The sequence below is a fragment of the Muscardinus avellanarius genome (genome assembly GCF_963383645.1).
Source record: "Muscardinus avellanarius genome assembly, chromosome: 18".
Lineage (NCBI taxonomy): Eukaryota > Metazoa > Chordata > Mammalia > Rodentia > Gliridae > Muscardinus > Muscardinus avellanarius.
Window position 1 is genome coordinate 45,442,284 of NC_137804.1, and position 15,262 is coordinate 45,457,545.

The following is a 15,262-nucleotide window of genomic DNA, read 5'->3' on the forward strand; positions in this document are numbered from 1 at the left end:
AAAAAATTTTAAAAACCAAATATCCAATTATGGACTAATCTAACATATGTACGGAATGTAATAGAAAAAAGCCAGATAACTTAACAGTGGGCAAAGGACCCAATTATGTAACTTTCCAAAGAAGAAAGAGAAATGGTCATTGGATACATGAAGATATTCAAAACCACAAGGACCTCTCACCTCACTCATCTCAGGACAAAAACTGATGTTGGAGAACATTATGGAGGGTCCTCATAAAACTGAAAACAGACCAAATGATCAAACTCATTATGGGTATGTATCCAAGGAAATACAATGAATACATATGGAGATACACACACTCTGACATTCAATGCAGCAGTACTGACAATACCCAAGGTATGAAACAACCACCTTGATGAACAGATGATTAAAATTCTAGTATATGAGTCGGGCGTGGTGGCGCACATTTGTCATCCCAGTACTTGGGAGGCTGAGATAGGAGGATTGCAGGTTGGCAGCCAGCCTCAACTACTTAGTGAGGCCCTCCACAACTTATTGAGACCCTGTTTATTTTAAAAATAAAGAATAAAAAAATCAGGCTGGGGGTATAGCTCAGACATAGAATGACCCAGAGTTCAATCCCCAGTACAGTAAAAATAAAATTGTGACGTCTGTGTGTGTAAATGCATATAAGAAAAAATAAAATGGCTTGCCCTTAAAAAAAGGAAATTGTCACTTAGGTAAAACAGGGATGAGCTTGGAACATTATACTATGTGAAATAAGCCAGATATACAAATCACAAATTTTATACCTAATATAGAATCTAAAAGTCAAATTTGCAGAAGGAAAAAATAGTTGCTGAGGGAACTGAAGAGACACTTGTCAAAGGACAAAACATTTTGTTATATTTTTTAGCCTTTTTTTTTTTTTTTTTTTTTTTTGGTGGTACTGGGGTTCCTGGAAGCCCTTCTACCTCCGGGCTCCACTCCCAGACCTATTTTATATTTTTATTTGGAAACAGGGTCTCCTAAGCCAGCGCGCGCGGCTGGCTTCGAACCTGCGCGATCCTCCTGTCTCTGCCTCCCAAGCGCGGGGATTACAAGCGTGCGCCGCCACGCCCAGCTACTTTTGAGACTTTATAAGCAGCATGGGGACTACAGTTAATAGTGTACTGTATACATGAATTTGCCAACGCAGTTGAAAATGTTTCACACCACTAAAAATAAAAGATCACTTAATCATGTAAGAGAAATTTTATTAGCTTGAATAGAGTCATCATTTTATGATGTATACATATCATCCCTCATCAGGTCATACACCTTAAATATGTACACTTTTAACAGTTATTTTCTCAGTAAAGGTCAGAGGGAAAGTACAATAGACATTCAAAACTGAGAAGTCAGAATACACAAATATTCAAAATGTTTGATTTTGAAACTGCAAACATTCAAAAGCTATCAAACCACCAAGATAGCTATGTCTCTATCAGCATACACAATTTCAAGACACAAGAAGCAATTCTCACATCCGTAACTTCTCTTGAGCATGACTCATGTCCCGTTTATCACAGGTTTAAGAGTCATGTGATGTAAAACATGGCTTCCAGCATTTTTCACTTTGATGAAGTCTTTCACCACTGCGACATTATGGGTAATCCTCAAAGCACTTACAAAAGTACTTTCCCTCATCTTCCATCAACAGAGTCTCTTTCCAATGGAAGACTTCACGTATTTAGTGAGGTTCCAAGAAAGCGTAAAGGCTCTCCAAGTTCCTAACAGTGTACAACGCACTTGAGTTCACTCCAACGTGAGTTCTCGGGAGCTGAGTTATAAGCAGATTGTGGTGGCTTCCCCACTCCTTGAGTTCACGGGGCACCTTCACAATGTGGGTTCTTTCAGGTTTCTAAACTGGAATAAACACTTTACACTCGGCTTACCTTCATAAGGTTTTTTGCCACTGTGATTTCGAATGTATTATCAAGGCAAGAGGGCTTCCTAAAGCAGTTTCCTCGTTCCTTACATCCAAAGGCTTTCTTTCCAGTGTTTTGATATGTTCAGGAAGAGAACTACTGCTGAGCGCTACCCCATTACATGTGTAGGGTTTCTCCCCACTGTGAGTTCTGCTATGTTTACTCAGGTGTGAGTAAACAGTGAAAGCTTTCCCACACTCCTTACATTCGTAGGGTTTCTCTCCAGTGTGAGTTCGCGTGTGAATGTGAAGGTAGGAGGAACATGTAAATGCTTTCCCACACACGTTACACTCGAAGGGCTTCTCTCCGGTATGAATTCTTAAATGTGCAATAAGATATGAGGAGGAGGCAAAGGCTTTCCCACACTGGTCACAATCATAGGGCTTCTCTCCCGTGTGGCTTCTTATGTGTTCAAGGAGGCCCGAGGATGTAGTGAAGGCCTTCCCGCACTCCTTACAGTCATAGGGCTTCTCTCCAGTGTGAGTGCGTATGTGTTTGGTGAGGCCTGAGCGCACGGTGAAGGCCTTCCCGCACTGCTCACACTTATGGGGCTTCTCCCCCGTGTGAATTCTGACATGTTTGCTGAGGTGTGAGGAAACAGTGAAGGCTTTCCCACACTCCTTACACACATACGGTTTCTCTCCAGTGTGAGTTCGCACGTGATTGTGAAGGTAGGAGGAACACGCAAATGCTTTCCCACACACGTTACACTCAAAGGGGTTCTCTCCGGTGTGAGTTCGCAAGTGTTTGGTAAGGCTTGTGCGCTCAGTGAAGGCTCTGCCGCACTCCTCACACTCGTAGGGCTTCTCTCCGGTGTGAGTTCGCATGTGAATGCGAAGGTAAGAAGAGCACGTGAAGGCCTTCCCACACACCTTACACTCAAAGGGCTTCTCTCCGGTGTGCGTCCTCAAGTGTGTAACAAGAGAGGAGGAAGAAGCGAACGCTTTCCCACAGTGCTCGCATTCGAAGGGTCTCTCTCCAGTGTGGCTTTTCATATGTTTAATGAGGCCGGAGGATGACGGGAAGGCCTTCCCACACTCCTTACACTCATACGGTTTCTCTCCAGTGTGAGTCGGCAAATGCTTACTAAGGCCAGAGCGCCCCGTGAAGGCCTTGCCACAGGCCTTGCATTTATAGGGTCTGAGTCCAGTGTGAACTCGAAAGTGATCGTTGAGGCATGAGGAACTTCTAAAGCATTTCCCACACACTGTACACGCAAAGGGCTTCTCTTCAGTGTGAGTCTTCAAGTGCTGAGTTAGTGGGTAACACCTAGAAAAGGCCTTCCCACATTCCTTACATTGATAGGGTTTCTCCCCTGTATGGGTTCGCATATGAATATTAAGATTGGCAGAATACTTAAAACTTTTTCCGCATTCCTTACATTCGTAGGACTTTTTTCCAGTGTATGTTTGAACACGTGCAGCTCGGCCCGCAGCAGGCTTAAAAGCGTCACCGTACCGCTCCCACTGGAAGTGTTTGTCCTCACTGTGAGTTCTCTCCTGTGCCTGAAGCTGCAGCTGGTCAGCAAAAGCTGGCCGAAAGCTACTGCATTCAAATGATTTGGCCTGTGTACCCAGGGCCGGGCAGGAAACATTCGGAGCCAGACTGAAGTCTTTGCCGTATTGACTGACCACGGGATCTTGGTCTGCAAAAGTTTCTCTGTACGAAGTAGGAAAGTCTCTTCCATGCTGATCACAATCCCAAGCGCTCTCTCTACTTTGAGTACTCATGTGTGTCAGAAGGCTTGATGTGTGTTCTTGGAATCCAATCACTCCACTGTGCTTCAAGTCAAAGAGCTCCTCTCCACTCTGGCTACCTGCCTGTTGATATAAAAAAGTAACACATTTACAAACTCATCAGTAGATTCCACACCTCTGAAGACAGAAACACGATCTGATTCTTGTCCTAGATTCAGTCAATGCGAATGAAGGAATCCTACTTCAAGAATCCCATGCCATCTGCTCTAATTGTAAAAGGATTCCTGTAGATTTTCACAAGATTATTTTAAACACACAACGTTTAGTTATAAACAAAAATGGTACTATGTCTTGTGGGAACTCTGAATTTCCACACCAGGTTTGGGGCATCTCTCCAGACATGCTGCTCCCTACAGGTAAAGGATATTTCTCTAAAATATGTCTCCCCGGCACTGATTTCTGTCATAAAATGACCAACCCTGAGTGTGGAAAATAAAAAATATCCCTTGTGAATCTTACCGGTTGTATCTTACATGACATCTGTAACCAAAATATATCTTGTGGATATGCTGTCCCCTTGGGGTTAATTCGCATTGCCCATTCTAAAGTAAAAAAGAAAAACATGTTTGTAAGTCTTTCCACAACAAAACTGTAGGTTCAAAAAGTTCATATACAGCTCACTGGTATTTCTTTTCATGTTAAACATGCTAAAAATACAAAGCCATGATGGACTTGAGCAGTTTAGCTACGTCTAAAATTAGAGAGACCTGAAATATACTTGTGATAGCAGAATGAAGCCCTGGGTTCAAAACCCACCACCAAAATAATGATGATAATAAATAAAATGACAATTATAAGCACATGGGGTCAAAATTTAGAATTTAGTAACTTATTCTGGAAATTACATGTTTTAGTAGTGATCAGAAACAGTATTATGAGAGAAAGAAAGAAAAAAGATCTGAAGCCAGGCATGGTAGTGCATGCCTGTAATCCCAGTACTTAAAAGGCTGACTGAGACAGGAGGATTACAGGTTTCAGGCCAGCCTTAGCAATTTAGCAAGACCATCAGCAACTTGAGTAAGACCCTGTTTCAAAATAAATGAGGCTAGGTGTGTAGCTCAGAGGTAGAATGTCCTTGGGTTCGAGCCCATTACCACACACACAAAAAAAGTTAACAAAAAAAGTTAACAAAGACCTGGACAAAGAACATAATAGAAAACCATAAACTCAAAACAAAAGAGGAGGTAACTGTTGATAATGTAAAGTCTAAAATAAATGGAAACTAATGAAGTATTGGGATATGAAGACAACCCCAAAGTCCCAAGTCCAGTGGCCTCATCCTTCTGACTCAAAACGGTGTGTGTGTGTGTGTGTGTGTGTGTGTGTGTGTGTGTGTGTATGTTCCTGGAGGCAGAAGTCAAGGGCCGCTGAGCTACACCCCGACCAATTTAATTAAATTAATTTATTTATTTACATATTTATTTAGTGTAGTACTGGGGATGAAACCCAGGGACATTCTACCTCAGAGCTAAAATAGGTTCTCACTAAATTGTAAGGGCTTCACTAAGTTACTGAGACTGACCATAAACCTACATTTCTGTCTCAGCCTCCCAAGTACTCAGATTACAAGGGTGCCCCACTACGCCCAGCTCCCAATCTTATTTTTTGTTGGAAAAGGATCTTGCCGAATTGCTGAGGCTGGCCTGGAACAAGCAATTTTTCCTTTTTAGCCTAAGTACTGGGATTGTAGGCATGCATCACCATACACAATTTCAAAAGGTATTTTTCTTTAATTTCCTGTAGTTGAGGATATGGCTGAGTTGCCTAACATGCTCAAGATCCTGAGTGCCATCATTATAAAAAAAATTTTTTAAAAAGCCAAGCTCAGGGAGAAACACCTCTAATCCTTGGGAAAAGCTGAAATAAAAAGATCACAGGTTCAAGATCAGCCTCAGCATCTTAGCAAGACCTTATTTCAAGATAAAAAATAAAAATGGGGTTGGGGGTGTGGCTAAGAGGTAGAATGCCCCTGGGTCCAATCCTCGATACCAAAAAAAATTGGTTCTCCCAAACACTTACCTTGCAAAACACCTCTCTCCACTGCCCTCAGCTCTTCTTCTGCCTCCAAACAAGAGATTAGGCTGGGTTTGATGAGCTGATGTCCTATACGCGAGGAGAGATGTGAGAAAGAACAGCTCAGGCAAGACGTCGCACACGTCCCAGGATTTGGTGTCTACAACTCTAGCAGAAGAGTGAAAGGACTGCTGAAGACCTGTAACTCAAACACCCCTCTCTATGTGTCAGGAAGGCGCTGATGTACCTGACCTCTGAAATTCAAATTAATGTTCACGTAGACATTGATAAGCACTAAAGAGTAGCCAAACAGAAACTAAATGAAACAGACCTTCTGTTATCTCAGGAAAAACAACTACAATGATTGTGTGTGTGTGTGTGTGTGTGTGTGTGTGTGTGTGTGTGTGTTACTAGGGAATGAATAGGCATTCTACCTCCGAGCTACAACCCCAGCCCTATTTAATTATTATTATTTTTTTTTATGGGTTTGGGGATGGAACCCAGGGGCATTTGACCTCCGAGCTATACCCTCTGCCCTAATTTTTTTTAGTCTTTATTTTGAAACAGGGTCTCACTAAGTTGCAGAGGGCCTCCTTAAGTAGCTGAGACTGGCTGTGAATCTGCAATCCCCCATCTCGGCCTCCCAAGTAGTGGAATTACAAGCATGCGCCACAACACCAGGCTGATTAAGTATCATAGTACATCTAATTCACCTGGAGGGATTGCTAATGCACAGATGACAGGCCCCAAATGAAGAGTGTCTGATTCAGTACTCTTAAATTAAATGTGGAGACTGAAAATGTACTTTCTAAGAGAGCACTGGTGATACTATTGATCCCAGGGCCACATCCTCAGAACTACCACCGCCGGTCATAACATAGGAGGACAGGGATTACGCCTCTGTTATTCTCCCCTATCCTCACAGTTGACATCATCAACCCTCAAACACAGTGAATCATATACTTTTGTTCCACGAGAGTCGAGGAAGAGCAGCAGTCTCACCCACTGTGGCCAGGTTCTGGTAGTTCTCCAGCATCACCTCTCTGTAGAGGCTTCTCTGAGCTTGGTCCAGCAAAGCCCACTCCTCCTGGGTGAAGTCCACAGCCACGTCCTCAAAGGTCACTGCGTCCTAAGCATCACACATTCGAGTTTGAATCGAGTAGTATCTCCACAGAGAGGCGCCAAGACAGAGCCAGGCGCTTTCCCGTCTACAGAGCCGGGGGCTCTCCCGTCTACAGAGCCTGGGGTTCAGTGGCCCCAGAATCTTCTCCACTCAAATATGCTTGTTTTGTTTGTGGTACTAGGGACCTAGAGGCATTCTATTTCTGAGCTACACTCCAGGCCTGTATTTTTTTCTTTTTTTGAAACAGGGTCTCATGCCCGGCATGGTGGCATGTTTGTAATCCCAGTTATTTGGGTGCCTGAGACAGGAGTATCACAGGTTTGTGGCCAGCCTCAGCCACTTAGACCCTCTGCAACTTAATGAAACCCTGTTTCCAAGTAAAAAATAAAATAGGGATAGGGATGTATAGCTGAGGTAAAATGCTCCTAGGTTTAATCCCCAGTACCAAAAAAAAAAAAAAAAAAAGAAAGAAAGAAAGAAAGAAAAAGAAACAGGGTCTTGCTAACTTGCCAAAGCTGGCCTTGAGCCTGCGATCCTCCTGTCTCAGCCCCTGAAGTACTAGAACTACAGGTATGACAAGCCCGGCTTGCTCATATGATTTTGGGAGTTTTGTTTGTGGCATTCTACCTCTGAGTACACCGTGCCCAGCTCTTTTTATTTTTGATTGAAAACAGGTCCCTCGCCAAGTTGCTGAGGCTGGCTCTGAACCTGTGATCCTCTTATCTCAGGCTCCCACACACTGTGATTACAGGCATTCACCACCACATCCGGCTACTCATACAATCTTAATGCACACTACAATCATAAATGTACCTTACCACAACCAGACTGGGAGCTCTTTTTCATCTTATTTCCTTCCTCATCAATATACTCCTGAGCACATTTCAGACACTTGATAAATGGTGGTGAGTGAATAAGTCTTTCAAAAAGAAACTTCCTCATCACCGGTCAGAACACTCAGCACAATCAGAGACTTGCAGTTGGAGCCATGAGAATCAGGACTTATTAATCATAACCGAGAAGCCAGGTGTGGTGGTGCACACTTGTAATCCCAGTATTGGGGAGGCTGAGACAGGAGGATCACGGTTCACAGACAGCCTCAGCTACTTAGTGAGACCTTTTGCAACTCAGTGAGAGTTGTTTTAAAATAAAGAATAAAAAATAGGGCTGGGGGTGTAGCTGGGAGGTAGAATGCCCCTGGGTTCCATCCCTAGTACTGCAAAATTAATTTTTTTAAAAAGTAACTGAGATGATGGGCAGTCCTTCACCAGTAGAAAAGCTGGTGACACCCACTCGGGACTCGGCCCTTGAGTGAGCTTTACTTGCTTAAGCGCCCTGTAGACAAGAATGCCTAGATGTAAGCGGGTGGTGGCACCCACTTATGAGCCCAGTACTTAGGGGCCTGAGACATGAGGATTATAGGTTTGCAGACGGCATCAGCAACTTGTGAGACCCTGTTTCAAAACAAAAAAATAAAATCAGGCCAAGGAGTAGCTCAGAAGTAGAATGCCCATGAGTTCAAGCCTCAATCCCTAGTACTGCAAAACGGTACCAAAAGTATAGAGGAAATGGCCTACTTGGCGGATGCAAACATGTCACTTTGGAGAATATATCTTCTTCATACCTGGTAACAATTTGTCAGGCAGTCAGCCACTGTCCTTTCTGCCGCTGTCTTTGCGTCATGAAGGCAGACTGGGCCCCTAGAAAACAAACCTAGTAGGAAGAAAAAGAAGGCATGAGAAACCAGAGGTGACCATAGCTCACATTCACATGATGCTAATTCACTACCTCAAGTTCAAAATTCCCACATAAGTGAGCACATTTAAGAACCAACACACACACACACACACACACACACACACACACACACACACACTGCTGTATGCCGCCAGTGGAATCTCAACTAAAGCCAGAAAAAGAGAAGGTATGGTGAGTTGTGCCGCCCATCAGGAAAAGAGTCACAAGCCTCATTTTCCGGGGAAAGCTCCGCCCATCCCACGAACTGACCCTGCCACTGCCCATGGGGAGAGCTCCTGAGTGAACCCTGGAGCATCTACAACCAAAGCACAGGTTCCAGGGGTGACTTGTGGACTTTCACAGCCCCGAGATTGAGGCCTGGACCACTGCACGGGGAACAATCCAGGAGGCACTGAAAGCAGATTCCCTGGGAAACAGCCTCAGCAGAACTTACCAGGAGGCACCTCGATGGCTTCCATCCTGTAAGGCGGATGGGAAGTGCGCCCGAGCGCGCTCTGTGATTCCAAGCACACAGTCGAGAAGCTGACGCGTGTTAAGTGGACAGCGGCAATCTCTGCTGCTCTCTGTGTGAAGTTATCTGCATTCCTGTAACCGTCGATTACTCACCAATAACTATTCAGCATTACCTGTGACTGAACATCATGTGTTAGCTCGCTGGTGATGCCTGCGAAAGACTGAAAATCACATACTCCATTAACATGAGCGGTGAAACACCAACTGCCACTTATTAAGGAGAGATTCCTGCCTGTTAGAAATTCTTATATATGCATATAAGCTCACTTACTCTACCATGCTTTTATGGGCCCACAGCATTATCGCCATCAAATGCTTAAAAACCTACATTCAGAAAAAACAAGTGATTGTTTCCTTATCATCTAGTTAGGAAGAGATGAACGAGGGTGACTGGGACCCTGTTTCTATAGTAACTGGGACTCTTCACATGATCACCCTGGCTCACTTAAAACGTGACATTCTACTTTTACCGCGAAGCGTTAAACCAGAATATCGTGTTGCACAGAGAAGTCGGAGCACACTGCAGCACTGACGAGCTTTAACAGGACACGGGTACGGAAACAATACGGTGCCTGTCCTGAGCTCCGCTCCTGTCCCCGGGGAGGACGGAGAACGGGCCCGGCCGCACCATCGGACGCTCCCCAGCACCCGTGCAGTGCATCTCCTCAGAACAGCGCCTTGTCTGACGACTGGCGACCTGTCCAACAAAGTCAGCTTACACTTTTATTTACTCCCTCGACTCTGCCATACCATTAAGATAAAAAGTGACACACAAAGCATTAATACCAGAACTGATGCAAATTTGAAGATAGGATATTTGAAAACAGAAGAACACAAAAACAAATAAAAAATGTTACATGGTTCCTGGGACGACACCAAGAGCGTTTGTTTGAATAAGATGTGGATGGAGAGGACAAAGCCAAGGATTGTAAACACGAGTTTCCTGAAAGCAGCGTGAGAAGACATAACCCCTCGTGAAGGAGTTCCAACAGGCCACGAGCCGACGGTAAGCACTGCAGGAAGAAAACTGACAAGACGCCATGCCAACCAAAGGTGTCTTGAAGAAATGAAGGACAATAAACAAACAAGAAACAAAGGATAAGCTGGGCGTGGCGGCACACGCCTGTGATCTGAGAAAGGAGGACTGCATGTTTGAGGCCAGGCTTAGCAACTAAGAGTCCCTGCTTCAGAACACTAAAACCTTAGCTGGGGTGGTGGCGCACGCTTGGGAGGCTGAGACGGGAAGATCCCGTGTTCTCAGCCAGCCTCAGCTACTTAGTGAGACCCTGCTTCTAAACAGAACTGCGGGTAGAGCTGGGAGGTAGAATGCCCCTGGGTTCCATCCCAAGTGCCACAAAGGGTTGGTCAGGAGAAGCGGAGGGGAAGAAGGGAGGACCAATGTGGGAATCACTCCCGCAGACATGACATGCATTTGTGAGAATGTCAATCTCCACACCCTGTATGAGGAACGGGAGTCGGGAGAGAGCTGGGAGCAAGCCCAGCAAGTACTGAGTGCACATGTTATCACCGTGGACTACATGATGTGAGACCATAAGGCACTGATAAAAGTATAAAAAACAGGGCGGGCTAGTGATATAGCTCAGTGGTAAAGCACTCCTGGGTTCAATCCCTAACGCCATTTCTGGGCGGGGGGGGGGGGGAAGAGCTACAGCACCTCCAGATGAGCTAGGAACGTGTGGTTCTCTGAAGGGGTATGAGGCAGGTGGCATCCAAACAAATTGATCTTTTTCCTTAGTTTTTGTACTCTCTACCAGAGTTCCCTTTAGGCACAGAAGTACAGTAGTGTATGCTACAGCAGAAAAAGGAAATATACCTGGATTGTAAACAAAGCAGTAAGCCTGAGAGAAAGGCAAGAGACCTCCTGTGAGCAGCTAGTGCCTCAGGAGAGGCACGCAGGGCGTCCCTGGGCAAGGAAGGCCACCGCCAGCACAGAAGAGAACTCTTCCCACCGCGAGGTCTCGGGCCTGTGCGATGTCGCCTATGCCGTCAGCACTGGAGTCTGGGGTAAGCTGAAGACATCTTAAATGTGGGGCTGGAGGGCCTTCCAAGTGGGCGCTCACTTGGGCGGATGAGGCCTCCAGCTTATAAACCATCAGAGTCCAGGACTGACAGGAGACAAAAAGCCGCAGGAGTGCCCTGCAACTGTACACCACAGGGCTGCAGGTTTGGGTTGTTTAGTGGCAGCCTAGGCTCCAATGGGTTCCCTAACAAATAAGCAACTATCTAGACCATGGGACAATCCAGGGCTGTTAAGACCCAGAAAATTACAGATCACTGACCTGGCCTCTTTCCATTAAGGGCTGAGGGCAAGATTTTAAAAATTATAAAAAGATGGGCGTGGTGGTGCACACTTGTAATCCCAGCATTTGGAAGGCTGAAACAGAGGATCGAAGTTCACAGACAGCTTCAGCTACTACTTAGTGAGGCCCTTTGCAACTCAGTGAGACCCTACTTCAAAACAGAATAAAAAATAGGGCTGGAGGTGTAGCTCAGAGGTAAAACACCTTTGGGTTACATCCCCAGTACTGCAAAAATATAAAAAATTAAAAAATTATAAAACCAGTGGAAGGCCTAGGAAAGTCAGGGAAACACTGAGGCTAATTAGTTGTACTTTAATTTGGAGCAGGGATTGTTTAATGAGCTCATGTCTCTCAATTCAACCAGTGCTCTGAGACCTAGCAGGGACATGCAAGTTCTACTGAATACATTTTCCAAAGTTTAGTCCTGAAAATGTAAAAAGTATATCTTATTACCACTAATGTCTAATAACGCTCAAATAAAAAAGAAACATTCCGTAAAGCCTTGTATTGTGGCTTCAATATACATGGAGATGGCCAGGCGTGGTGGCGCACGCTTATGATTCCTGCGCTTGGGAGGCGGAGACAGGAGGATCGCGCTGGTTCGAAGCCAGCCGCGTGCGCTGGCTTAGGAGACCCTGTTTCCAAATAAAAATATAAAATAGGTCTGGATGTGTAGCCCGGAGGTAGAAGGGTTTCCAGGAACCCCGGTACCATATATATAGATAGATAGATAGATAGATAGATAGATAGATAGATAGAGAGAGAGAGAGGAGGGGAGAGGGGAGAGGGGAGAGGGGAGAGGGGAAGGTGGATGTCTGTGTGATTTTATTCTTTTGGGGGGGGTACTGGGGGTTGAACCCAGAGACTTTCTACCTCCAGGCTACACTCCCAGACCTATTTTATATTTTTATTTGGAAACAGGGTCTCACTAAGTTGCTGAGAGCCTCACTAAGTGTTGCGGGTGGTGGCTTCAAACCTGTGCGATCCTCCTGTCTCAGCCTCCCAAGTACCAGGATTACAAGTGTGCGCTACCACACCCAGCTATTCTATTTTTGAACAGAAGATTAAAGCAGGGACATTGTACCTCTGAGCTAAACCCCTATCCCTATTTCATTCTTTTATTTTGAAACAGGGTCTCACTAAGATGTGGAGGGCCTCGAAAGTTGCTGAGGCTGGCCGCAAACCTGCGATACTCCTGTGTCAGCCTCCCAAGTGCTAGGACTATGAGTGCACCATCGTGCTCAGCTCAGAGAACCTCTTTTAACTAATTTTCATGTATACACTTTGTCATGTACTTATTTGTATTATCTGCAACCAAATATTCTAAGATGTGTGTATAATCTAATTGTCTTCTCCCCTGGTACATAGGGGTTGAATATTAAAATGACTAATCTATGGGTAGCAGCAGATTAGCCAGCCTGGATGTGCACTCCGCTCAGCTGGGGCGTCTCTTCCCTCACTTTCCATCTCTGTTCTAACCTTTTGGCTACCTGATCCCTAGGTATTTAGTTTCTGTCTCTGGCTGATAAGGGGAACAGCAGGGCAGTGGGGGTTACACCCAGGGGCATTCTACCTCCGAGATACACCGCCCTGCCACAAAGACACACGCAGAAAAGAAATGGCACATCGTACCCTGCATTAGCCCAGGGTCTCTCCAAGAAGAACAAGAGTGTCCTCGCTTCTGCCGTTCACGGTTTCTTTTTTCTTTTTTGCAGTAATGGGGATTGAACTCCGGCATTCTACCTCCAAGCTACCCCCCCAGCCCTACTTTTTTTTCTCGGAGACAGGGTCTAAGTTGCGGAGGGCCTCGCTAAGTAGCTGAGGCTGGCTTTGAACCTGCGATCCTCTTGTCTCAGCCTCCCAAGCGCGGGGATTGCAGGTTCTACCACACACCCGGCTGCCTTTTACGTTCTTTACTTGGCAATAACGTAAAGAGACGCTTAACATGGCAATGGCCAGTGTCACTGAGAAAACGCAGCACGTTCCCCAGGCCCAGGGTCTCAGGCAGCTCCCGCTCGGAGGGGGAAAGCCACTGCAACCAGCGAGTGGTGTGCAGACGCCAGGTCTGTTGGTGTACAGTACTTACTGGTGCAAAACCAGCCACCGAGGCGGCGCGGCGAGCTGGCCACGCCCGCGGGGCCGGGGCGGGAGGAGCGCGGAGCCTGGAGCCTCTCATAGGACACACCGGCCGGGCTGGGCGGAGCCGCGGCGGGAGCCTCTGGGCCCACCCCGGCCAAAAACAAAAGAAACGCCGAGGTGCTGGCCGGTACCAGAGCGGACGCGAGCGAGCCGAGCGCCGCGGCCCGCACGCCCGCCCCCGGCGGCCCGAGCGCGGGGCGGGGCGCCTACCGACGGCCTCGGCGGGCGCGGCTCCCCGGAAGCCCGGCGCGACGTCACTTCCGCCGCGACACCCAAGCCGCGCCCTCCCGGCGAGGGCGGGACCCGCACCGGAAGAGCCTGTGCGTCATGACGTCACATCCGCAGGCGGCCCCTCCCCCGGAAGCCGGCCCCGGGCTCGGCCGGAGGCTGCGGCGGAGCGGCTGGGCCGAGGGCCGCCGGGCGGGCCGCGGCCTCCGGCAGGGCGGTCTTTAGGCACCCCCCGCCCCGTATTTGCTGCACCGGGGCCAACTCCTGTAGCTGATTGTTTCCACGCACTCATACTTCTAAGTGTTACCTTCATCAAAACGTCTCTCTAGAGCCGGGCGTGGTGGCCTCAGCTTGGTGAGGCCCTTTGCAGCTCAGTGAGACCGTTTCAAAATAAAGAATAAAAAAATGTAGCCGGGAGGTGGAATGTCCCCAGGTTCCATCCCCATGCTGGGGGGAAAAAGGCGTTCATGTATTATCTTTAAAGCACGCATGACTTCTGAGCCCGGCGCGGCGGCATACACTTGTAATCCAGTGCCCCAGGGGGTTGAGGGAGGAAGAGGGCCAAGCCCAGCCAGCCTCACTGAGACCCTGCCGCAAAATAAAATGAAAACGGGAGGCTACGGAGCTAAGCGGTACAGTGCTTGCTCAGCAAGGGAGAGCTAAGCAATCCCTAGGACTGCAAAAATTAACCCTTGTCTAACATACACATGGTTTTGGGTTCAATCCCCGGTACTACAAAATAGTACTTAAAAGTGGTACACAATATAAAAACTTGTAGGCAGAGCCAGGAGTGTGGTGATGACTGAGATGGCAGATCGCAGGTTCAAGCAAATCACAAGTAACTTCAAGACCCTGTTTCAAAATACAACATAAAATAGGGATAGAGCTAGAGCGCCCCTGGGTTCAGTCACCAGTACCACACAGAAAAGGTTTCCATGACAAAACAAGGTTACCCGCGAGATGGTTCCATTAAGGCTGATGCGGTGTTCATTTCATGTTTAAGTATATATGATACACCTGGTGGCAGATGCTAAATATAAACAACAGCTTACAATCATACCAAAAAGACATTTTAAGACAGAAGACGGTAGTAGAAATTAGGAATTTATCATTGAAGTCATAAAAATACACAAATATTGAAGTATTCAAAGTTTATAAATCACCCAGAAAGCTGTCTGTCATCATACAAGATTTAAAGACACCATGAAGCAAATCCCATTACATGTATTTTCTGCTCAGTGTGAAACACTATTTAGTGAAGGTTAAATGTAAAAAGCAACTTTCCAACACTTCTCACTTCCATGAAGTTTATTTCCACTGTGAGATCACACGTGAACATCAAACTATCAGATTGCTATAGATATCTCATACCTATCCATTCTATTGAATACTTGCATAGTTAGTAAAACTCCAATTCTAAAAGGTTTGTTTCCCTTACTCTATGTAGCTTCAGAGCGAGTTCTTACACACCGGAGTGTG